Genomic DNA, 10,410 nt, shown 5'->3' with positions numbered 1-10,410 from the left:
ATCTTTTTACTACTGGTTGATTTCGGTTTTGTGCAGATCTGTATACAACATGTTTCATTGCTGATATCAGTGGGTTATCCTGCTGAATTGCTCAGTTTTAGTATGGCTACTCTAGCTAGTGTTTGGTGATGCATAGCTCATCAAAACAGTGGGCTCAAATCTGATATTTAGTAGCCTTCCAATATGGAAATCAGACCTGAGCACAACTGTACTGTTATCAGTAGCTGCTGTTATATTTATTGTTGTTCTCAGTGGCTTCTGAGATTTCAGAGCTGATCTCAATTTTGTGTAGAACTGATGTCTGAATTGCTATCTCACAATCCTTTGTACATTGATTTCAGTTCTGTGTATTGACCTTCAGTAGCATAGAATAGCCTTTTAATATGAAGCTCAGACCTGAACACAATCACTGCTGATCCGCATTTGGCTGTCTTCAATAGCTGCTAAGATTTCAGATCTGATTTCAGAACTGTATATTAATTTTGTGTAGAACTGATGTCTGAATTGCTATCTCACAATCCTTTGTACACTGATTTCAGTTCTGTGTATTGACCTTCAGTAGCACAGAATAGCCTTTTAATATGAAGCTCAGACCTGAACACAATCACTGCTGATCCGCATTTGGCTGTCTTCAATAGCTGCTAAGATTTCAGATCTGATTTCAGAACTGTATATTACTATTCTCAATAGCTATTGAGATTTCAGCTCTCAGCAGTTCAGATCTGTGTAATTAAATCTCGTCCCTGATTTCAGCAATATAAAGAAAAGGAATTTGTAAATTGTTGTTCTACTCAGAGATTACTGAATTCAGACATGTTTGTAAATTGCTACTAAATTCTGTATATTGAATAAGATATTGATCTGCTTTTAGTTAGCTGCATTTATTTATTTTAGGATGTAGGTTTGTATATTCCAATAATACACTATACATTTTCGATTAGTTATTTTGTGAATATTGACTTGTTTATTGCCTTGACTTTCACAGTTTCTGACAAGCAGAGTCGAGCTAGAGGAAATCCTCTACGACCCAGAGATTGAAAGAACTCTCCGTGTCCGACTAAGAGCAACCAGACAAGTCCAACAAGAAGCTCAAGAAGCTCAAGAAGCTCAAGAAATGGCTGAGCAGAGGACTATGATGGACTATGCCAAACCCACTCTCACCGGAGCTGCCTCCAGCATTATCAGGCCCAATATTATTGCTAACAACTTTGAGATCAAACCTGCCATCATACAAATGATTCAAAACATGGTGCAATTCTGTGGATTGGCCCACGAAAATCCCAATGCACACATTTCTAACTTTTTAGAAATTTGTGACACCTTCAAACACAATGGGGGTAAGTGATGATGCCATTAGGTTAAGGTTATTCCCATTTTCTTTGAAGGATAAAGCCAAAGCATGGTTGAATTCATTACCGGCAGGATCAATAGCTACGTGGGATGAAATGGCCAGCCGTTTTCTCTCTAAATATTTCCCCCCTTCTAAAACTGCTAAAATGAGGAATGACATCACTACTTTTTTCCAGCAAGAGGGAGAATCTTTATACGAGTCATGGGAACAATACAAGGAGTTGTTGAGGAGAGTTCCTCATCATGGCCTTCCCATATGGCTGCAAGTGCAGACTTTCTATAATGGTCTTACCGACTCAAATAAGACCATATTAGATGCTGCAGCTGGAGGGTCCATAAATAATAAAACTCCTAAGGTTGCCCATGCACTTATTGAGGAAATGGTAGCCAACAACTATCAATGGCATTCTGAAAGAACTCAAACTAGGAAGCAGCAAGGCTTGCATAACATTGATACTTATACGACACTATTTGCACAAATAGGAGCACTCAGTAGGAAAATAGATGAAATGCAAATAGCTGCCATGCATGTGTAGCCTCTTAATTGTGAATTGTGTGGGGGAGGCCACATCAGTACTGACTGCCAAATTGGCAATCAGTTCAGGCCATCTACTGAACAAGTCGACTATGTCAGCAATTCGTCAAGACAGCAGGGTTACCAGAGTCACCATACTTTTCATCCAGGATGGAGGGGACATTCAAACCAGTCCTAGCCAAATCAGCATACTTCCAAGCTGTTCCACCAGACTTATCATCAGCTTGAACCAAAGTCCAATTTAGAGGAACTGATGACAAAATTTATAGCAGGTGCAGAAACCAGGTTCCAGAACCAGGAAGCCTCAATCAAAAACCTGGAAAACCAAGTGGGGCAATTGACACAATTAATCTCTTCCAGACTGCCGGGAACTTTTCCAAGCAACACTGAAGTGAATCCATGAGAGCAGGTGCAAGCTATTACCTCAAGGAGTGGAAAAGAGTTACCCGTGGTAGAAAAGAAGAATTGGGCTGAACCCAAGGCAGAAACAATCCTTGGGACCAGACAACAGAAGAATGAACAACTAGAAGCACAACAAGGGATGCACCAGTAGCCACAAGTTCCATTCCCTAACAGGCTAAAGCAACAGAAATTGGAGAAGGAATTTGGTAAGTTTCTTGAAATATTTAAAAGTTTACATATTAATATTTCTTTTGCTGATGCTTTAGCCCAGATGCCACACTATGCAAGGTTTTTGAAGGAATTATTGGCAAACAAAAGGAAACTGGGAGATGTGGCTATAGTTGTTTTAAATGAGAAATGTTCTGTTATCCTTCTGAACAAGCTACCTCAGAAACTCAAAGATCCAGGGAGTTTCACTATTCCTTGTACCATTGGCAGTTTAAAAATTGAAAAAGCTTTATGTGACTTGGGAGCTAACATCAATTTAATGCCATATTCTATCTTCAAGAAATTGGGGTTGAATGAACCCCAACCCACTAGAGTGGCATTACAATTGGCTGATAGATCCATTAGACATCCTAGGGGGGATCATAGAAGATGTGCTAGTTAAAGTTGACAAATTCATTTTTCTAGTTGATTTCATTGTGTTAGACATGCAAGAAGATGTGGAGGTCCCGCTTATCCTAGGGAGACCTTTCCTGGCTACCGGAAAAGCAATGATTGATGTCCAACAAGAACAACTCAGCCTTAGGATACAAGATGAGGAGATAATTTTTAAAATGTCTGATGCTATGAAACATGCACCCTCTAGTGATGATTCTTGTTTTATGATTGATTCCATTGAATTGACAATTGGTAAATGCTTCTAGGTAAATAGAATAACTGATCCTCTTGAACTCTGCCTCCAGTAGGGATAATTTAAAGAAGGAGAAAATGAAGAAATAAACCTCATGATAGCATACTGATGAGACCAAAAAGAACCATATTTTTATCCTCTAATATTCACTCTTTTATATTTATTTATCACTTAAATGAACTCATTACTCTTGTCTTTCGATCTAGGGCAATAAAGAAGGCAATTGGAAGAAAACATGACAAATCGGGTGATTTTGCACAGTTTCGGCGATAGTCAGTAATCTGGGCCTAACTCTCAATTCCGGACACCGAATTGGACAATTCAAGAAGCATTAGAAAAATGAAAGGAAGGCCTACAACTTTTATGTTTTGGATTTTGATAGATTCTACTCGCATCGGATACGAAAACGAGCCCAAAGTCGGAGCAATTTCGTAGTCAGGCCCATTTCACAACTTAAGCCCAACTCGCAGAAGTACCTTGAAGCAGCCCAACTCGAATTCAAGAGTTAAGAGTCCGAATTTCGAATGTAATCTCCAAGGAGAGACTTTTATCAGATCTAAAGTCTTGAATGTAATCCTAGAGAGATAAGAAGATTGAGATTAGAGCATTAGATAAGAGATAGGATAGGATTAGTTCAAGATAAGATCAAAACTCCCTAAGGATAAGATGATCTCCTAGAAGGAGTTGGAAAACAGCCATTTCCTTTGGCTATATAAAGAGGGGGCGAACCAGCTCTAAAAATCACTCAATCATCCAGCAATCAAGTATCAAGCAACTCAAGAAGATCAGTTCGGCCATGGAGAAGCAAAGCATGGAGATTGCGCAGATCATGAGCAGCTAAGCTTCTTTTTCTGGTTCAAGGGGGGAGGTTCGATTGTGCCATTGTGAGGTTCTGTAGTTACTTTATTTTCTTTATTTTTAATTCAAGTATTCATTGGTTCTTGTGCACATTTTTATTGGATGTTAATGTTAATTAGTCTGACAAACTGAATTAATGTTGATTTTCCTACTGCTATCCATGATTTCGGTGATCCGTAATTGTCACGAATAATGGTACAAGTAGCAATTAGGTTGATATCTTTTTTGGGTCAATTGTTCGTGATAGCCTTTGACCAATGTTTTAACATGGTTCAACATAAAAGAATCGATGGAACAAAATTCAGTAATTGCAGCTATCTCAATTATTGTTATTTTGGTTTAACTGTTTTCACAAATCTTAATGCTATCATTGTTTAACATGGAACGCTATCGTACCCAGTTGAGTGGTGATAAGTGTTGATCGAATGCTGGGTTTGGTCAACTGAATTAGGAAAACACAAGGTTTATTATGGCTATCCTAATAAATCTAAGGTTAAATGCTTGAATTGCAAGAATGCTGAATTGAACCTAGGATCGATGGCCAATCGATTCAACCCGAACCCTTGAACTAGAATTCGGTAAGACTGATTTTCTCTTGTTTGTTTAGTTTGTTATTCTTTTAATTTTAGTTATTTAATTTTTCCACACAATTACTTTACCCATTCGGCTAAGAGATTACTGATTTGCTCCCTGTGGGATTCGACCTAGAACCACTTTTACTGCAAATATTTTATTGTGAAACTAGTAATAATTTTGAGGGCTTCGACAAACCCGTCACATACCTAAATGATAAGCCTCAATTAAAGGGAAAGGGCTTTCTTAAATTAGAGAACTTAGGCAAATTGCCTGGACCATCAGGTAAGCCATCACCCCAAGAACCCCCCACCCTTGAACTGAAGCAATTACCATCCCATTTAGTATATGCTTTCCTTGAGGAACCATCAGATCTCCCCGTGATAATTTCCGCAACACTGAATCCCTTACAAAGAAAAAAATTATTAAGAGTGCTGCGGGAACACAAAAATGCTATAGCTTGGAAGGTAGAAGATATCAAAGGCATTAATCCATCAATTTACACTCATAGAATTTTGATGGAAGAGGACAATAAGCCTTCCGTTCAGCCCCAAAGGCGCTTGAACCCCAACATGAAAGAAGTGGTAAAGGCTGAAATAATTAAGTTGTTACATGTCGGGATCATTTATCCTATTTCTGATAGTTCTTGGGTAAGTCCTGTGCAAGTTGTGCCCAAGAAAGGGGGTATGACTATTGTTCCAAATGAGAAAAATGAACTCATCCCTACTAGAACCGTCACCGGATGGCATGTGTGTATTGACTATAGAAAATTAAATGAAGCCACCCGGAAGGACCATTTCCTTCTCCCATTTATGGACCAAATGTTGGAGAGGCTAGCCGGGCATGAGTAGTATTGTTTCTTGGATGGATATTCAGGGTATAACCAGATACCAATTGCACCAGAAGATTAAGAAAAGACCACTTTTACTTGCCCATATGGAACCTTTGCATATCGAAGGATGCCCTTTGGGTTATGCAATGCCCCAGCAACCTTTCAACAATGTATGATGTTTATATTTTCTGATATGGTTGAAAAATTTATTGAGATCTTTATGGATGATTTTTCAGTTTTTGGCTCTTCGTTTGATGCATGTTTGAATAATTTGGAACAGGTGCTTACTAGATGTGAAGAAACACATCTTGTGTTGAATTGGGAGAAATGTCATTTTATGGTGCAAGAAGGCATAGTGCTTGGACACAAGATCTCTCAAAAAGGTATAGAAATCGACAAGGCCAAGGTGGAGGCAATTGAAAAATTGTCACCCCCAACATCTGTTCGTTCTTTGAGAAGAGACTTTTGAATTTTCAACTGAATGCCTTCATGCTTTCAACATCTTGAAAGACAAATTGATCCATGCACCTATCATGGTAGCACCATATTTGACCCTCTCATTTGAATTAGTGTGTGATGCGAGTGATTCTGCTATAGGAGTTGTTTTAAGACAAAGAATGAACAAACATTTTTAGTCAATTTACTATGCTAGCAGAACCTTGACTGGACCCCAACTCAATTACACCACCACAGAAAAGGAGTTGCTAGCAGTAATATTGCACTTGACAAGTTTCGTTCATATCTGATATTATCCAAGGTTGTTGTCTACACAGATCACTTGGCATTAAGGCACTTGCTTATCGAGCAAAACTCAAAACCAAGACTGATCAGGTGGATCCTTTTATTGCAAGAGTTTGGCATTGAGATTAGAGACATGAAGGGTGCTGCAAACCTGGCTGTTGACCATCTCTCCCATTGGACAAGGTAAGCTCAAAAGAGGAGATAACCAGCAACATTCGAGAAGAATTTCCGGATGAACAGTTGTACTCAATACAGGAATACTCATATCCTTGGTATGCTGATTTTGCTAATTATCTAGCTGCACAAGTCCTTCCTCCTAACCTTTCATATCAATAGAAAAAGAAATTCCTTTCTGATATAAAATACTATCTGTGGGAGGAACCCTTTTTGTATAAATTGTGTGCAGATCAGATCATAAGGAGATGTGTCCCTGAGGAGGAGATGGAGTCGGTACTCCAATTTTGCCATGATAAAGAAGCAGGAGGTCATTTTGGAACTAGTCGCGCTATAGCCAATGTTTTGCAATCAGGTTTTTATTGGCCCACACTTTTCAAAGATGCCCATAGGTATGCGTCCACATGTGACAAATGCCAATGATCGGGAAACATTTCCCGACGGAATGAAATGCCCCTTTCCAATATTTTGATCTGTGAAATCTTTGATGTTTGGGGTATAGATTTCATGGGACCTTTCCCGAATTCTTTTGAGAATAAATACATCCTCGTTGTATGTATCCAAATGGGTAGAAGCTATGGCTTTACACACAAATGACTCAAGAAGGATGGTACACTTCCTAAAGAAGCTATTCTCCCGATTTGGTACTCCACGAGCTATAATTAGTGATAGGGGAACTCACTTCTGCAATAGCCAATTTGAGAGGTTAAAGCAGAAATATGAAATTACACATAAATTAGCTACCCCTTATCACCCTCAAACTAGTGGCCAAGTGGAGTTGGCTAACAAGGAACTCAAAAGAATTCTGGAAAAGACCGTAGCATCTGCCAGAAAAGATTGGTCCATCAAATTAGATGATGCATTATGGGCATACAGAACTGCATTTAAGACACCCATTGGCATGTCCCCCTACAGATTGGTCTTTGGTAAAGCATGCCATTTACCAGTTGAATTAAAACACAAGGCCTATTGGGCTCTTAAATTCTTAAATTTTGACATTCAGGCCACAGGGGCTAAAAGGCGGTTGCAATTGAATGAATTGGATGAATTCAGACTTGCCGCCTATGAGAATGCCAAAGTTTATAAAGAAATAATAAAAAACTGGCATGATAAGAACTTGCTGAGATGGGACTTTTATGTAGGCCAACAGGTATTGTTATATAATTCCCATCTCCGCTTGTTTCCAGGTAAGCTGAGATCCAGGTGGTTTGGACCCTTTACCATTTCACAGGTTTTTCCCCATGGGGCTATAGAACTCACCCACCCAGTTTAGGGCACGTTTAAAGTAAATGGTCAGCGCCTGAAACCATATTTAATGGGCGGTACTGTACCCCCTCCATCCACTGTTTATCTTGATAACCAATAATCTTCTATGCTTGCTCATGAATAATTTAATGCATCTTTTTGTCATTTATCTTTTTAGAATATTAATTAGTAAAATAAAGATCTTTTTCTCAAAATTCCAATTCTTTAAGGACTCTGTTCATCATTTTCTTTTCTTCAGTTTGCTCTAGCAAGTGTGATTCCCTAACACTACGAACATTAAGGACAATGTTCATCTTAAGTGTGTGGGAGTGAGTCCGAGGCTAAGGTATGGGGGCTGAAACCATGAACCTCATTCACCCCAACACACATATATAGGCAATGACATAACCAAAAAGATTGGAACCCCTCAAGTTCATTACTATTTATTTGATGATTTTTAAGAAGGAATTCAATTTGTTGAGGGAGACTGATGTACTTGTTAAGTTTGTATTCTTGTGAATACCCAGTTTGATATATGCATGAGAAAATGGGAGCTGAATATTTTTTTCAGCATGACTAGCCCTAACTACCTTCATGTGTATGAAAGCACTTGATTTCATTGTTAATGGTCAAGGAAGCTGGTGCATATCTGAATTATTGATACATGAGATTCAACCCAAATTGACTCTGCTATTTTGAGCTGAATAGTAAAACTAGCAGCTCAGAACACGAGTCTTGTTATTTACCTCAAGCATGTGACCAGTGTGAGATGGAGCATAAAATGCACTTACACTGAAAAAAAAAGTGTATGAGATGGAGCATAAAATGCACTCACACAGAAAAAAGGAAAGGGTGAGATGGAGCATAAAATGCACTCACCCCTAGAAAAAAGTAATGATGTTGACAGTTGAGGTCCAAGTGGGCATACTAAATTGAACTCTCATTAAGATAAAGTTACAGATGTGAAACTTAGTGTAATTTGATTATTAACTTTGACAATTAAGGAGTTGAATTATATATTGATTGGGAGTGAAGGCTGAACTTTGATGAAATTCATATTCTCCTTTCCCTGAATCTTATACATATTAAATGGTAATTTACAAGAATAGGAGTTGAACACTTACAAAAGTTCCTCGACCACTCAATGAATTTCAATCTTAACTCATCAGGTAAATGGTGAGAACAAAAGGGGGGGAATGTTCAGTTTAAGGCTGATGTCTTTACTTGAGGACAAGCAAAAGCTTAAGTGTGGGGGTATTTGATGAACCTATAATTTATCTATAATTTTTGAGGACTTTAGCATGGATTTTTATGCTGGTTTTATTAAATTTTGCCTTAATTTAGCTTAATACTAAGAATAAGTTTCAAGGGTAATTAATCTAAGAAAATGAAGGGAAAAGGCAAGAAAAGAAGGTTCAAAAAGACCAAATTTAGCCCAGCCCGGTTGTGGAAGAAAGAGAGCACTTCGGCCCAAGAAGAGCAAGTGGATTCCTTGAGAAAACCCAAAAAAAGAAAGTCTAGCTAAGAGTAGAATTCGACCCAGCAAATAAAGCCCATTCTCAGCCCAAAAGAGCAGCTCAAAGTATAGCTACTGATGTAGTGCAATCTAGTCACTCCTAGTTGGCGCTCGCGTGGCTCCTGAGATGTACCTGAAATGAGAGGAAGGAGGAAGAACTCCCGAGGGGTATCCCGACGGGAACGCTCTGATGCTTAAGTTAGTATTGTGTACAGGAAGCAAAGAGAGAACGAAGGCTAAGAGTGTAGGTTGCGCTAGTGATTCCAGATACCTTATTCCTTGAGGATAGGTTCCTTATAGCTGAATTCCGTTGCTCTCGGCCCTCTGACTCCTGACAGGGCAGGTATAACCGCCACTGTCAGTCTGCCATAGCCATTACAGGCAGGGCTGAGGTGGCAGGGTACCTATCTGTCAGGTGTGGGATGCCTTCCTAAAGGTGGCAGGCACGGCAAGGGGACATGCCTGCAATTTGCAGGTTTGTCTGGTATAGCGGTCGGGCAGGAAGCCCTCCTATGGTATACCGAGCTGTTCTCTTGCGAATTGCCCTGAGCTGGGCCATCCCTTAAGTGACGGGTTGCCTGTAGCCGGATATGCCGAGCTAGCCGACTCGAGGTCTTTGTGCCTCGAGGCGTCCAAAGAAGAATCGGTGCGTTCTTGCTTGGGAGTGGCCCGAGGTCCACTGGGAGGAGCTCAGGTCTCAAAAGGGGTCAGGGTGCCCCGAACTCGAGACCCCCCGAAGTCCCTTGACCCCGGGGAGGAGGTGCGGGCGAGACGACTTTTGGCAAGTAGTTTACCTACCGAGTTGTCGTGCTGAACTCGGTGGGACTTCCCCACCGAGTTGTGTTCTTGTCCGTTGTGCTGTCATGTTGAGTCACTATTTGAGCTAGGTCACGCCTACGTGTACCTGAGCTACGAGGTCGGGCCAAATCACCCTCCATCAATTGCCCCCCACTCCCTGTGCTGGCAGCGGTGACCCAACACGGGGAGGTCATGACGCACCGGGTGGATTTGGCGTCGGTGCGCGTTTCATCCAACTGTATCGGTCTAGCGCCTGGCTTGACCGAAAAGAGATTCGAGTCGCGTCCGGGTTACACACAGACTTCACGCGACTTGGACTTCGCGGACGTCAAAAATGCACTAAATCATTTTCGCCTCGAAGAACCCGCGGTTGCGACTATAAATAGGGGGTCCCTTGGCCATTTTCTTCACCACAAAGCTTTCATCGTTAGCATTTGAGCTCACGACAGGGGTTTCTTAGCTCGGGTCCTCCAGTTCATTCTGTTCTTCCAGTCCGGTTGCATTTCTTTGGTGAGTCCTCCCGAGCTTCC

The 10,410-nt window shown here is 40.4% G+C and overlaps 1 non-coding gene across 1 annotated transcript; it reads right to left on the bottom strand.

The window, feature by feature from the left end:
* Nucleotides 1–1,493: 1,493 nt before the first annotated feature.
* LOC148846245 (small nucleolar RNA R71) lies at nt 1,494–1,600 on the bottom strand. Its single transcript, XR_016102648.1, has one exon. It is a non-coding gene; the product is annotated as a small nucleolar RNA R71 (small nucleolar RNA).
* Between the last annotated feature and the right edge of the window lie 8,810 nt (nt 1,601–10,410).

Source organism: Nelumbo lutea, chromosome 7 (genome assembly GCF_056320005.1).
Source record: "Nelumbo lutea isolate HS-2025 chromosome 7, American lotus-T2T, whole genome shotgun sequence".
Lineage (NCBI taxonomy): Eukaryota > Viridiplantae > Streptophyta > Magnoliopsida > Proteales > Nelumbonaceae > Nelumbo > Nelumbo lutea.
Note: the sequence above shows the minus strand (reverse complement) of the source record. Positions and strands in the feature narration are given on the sequence as shown.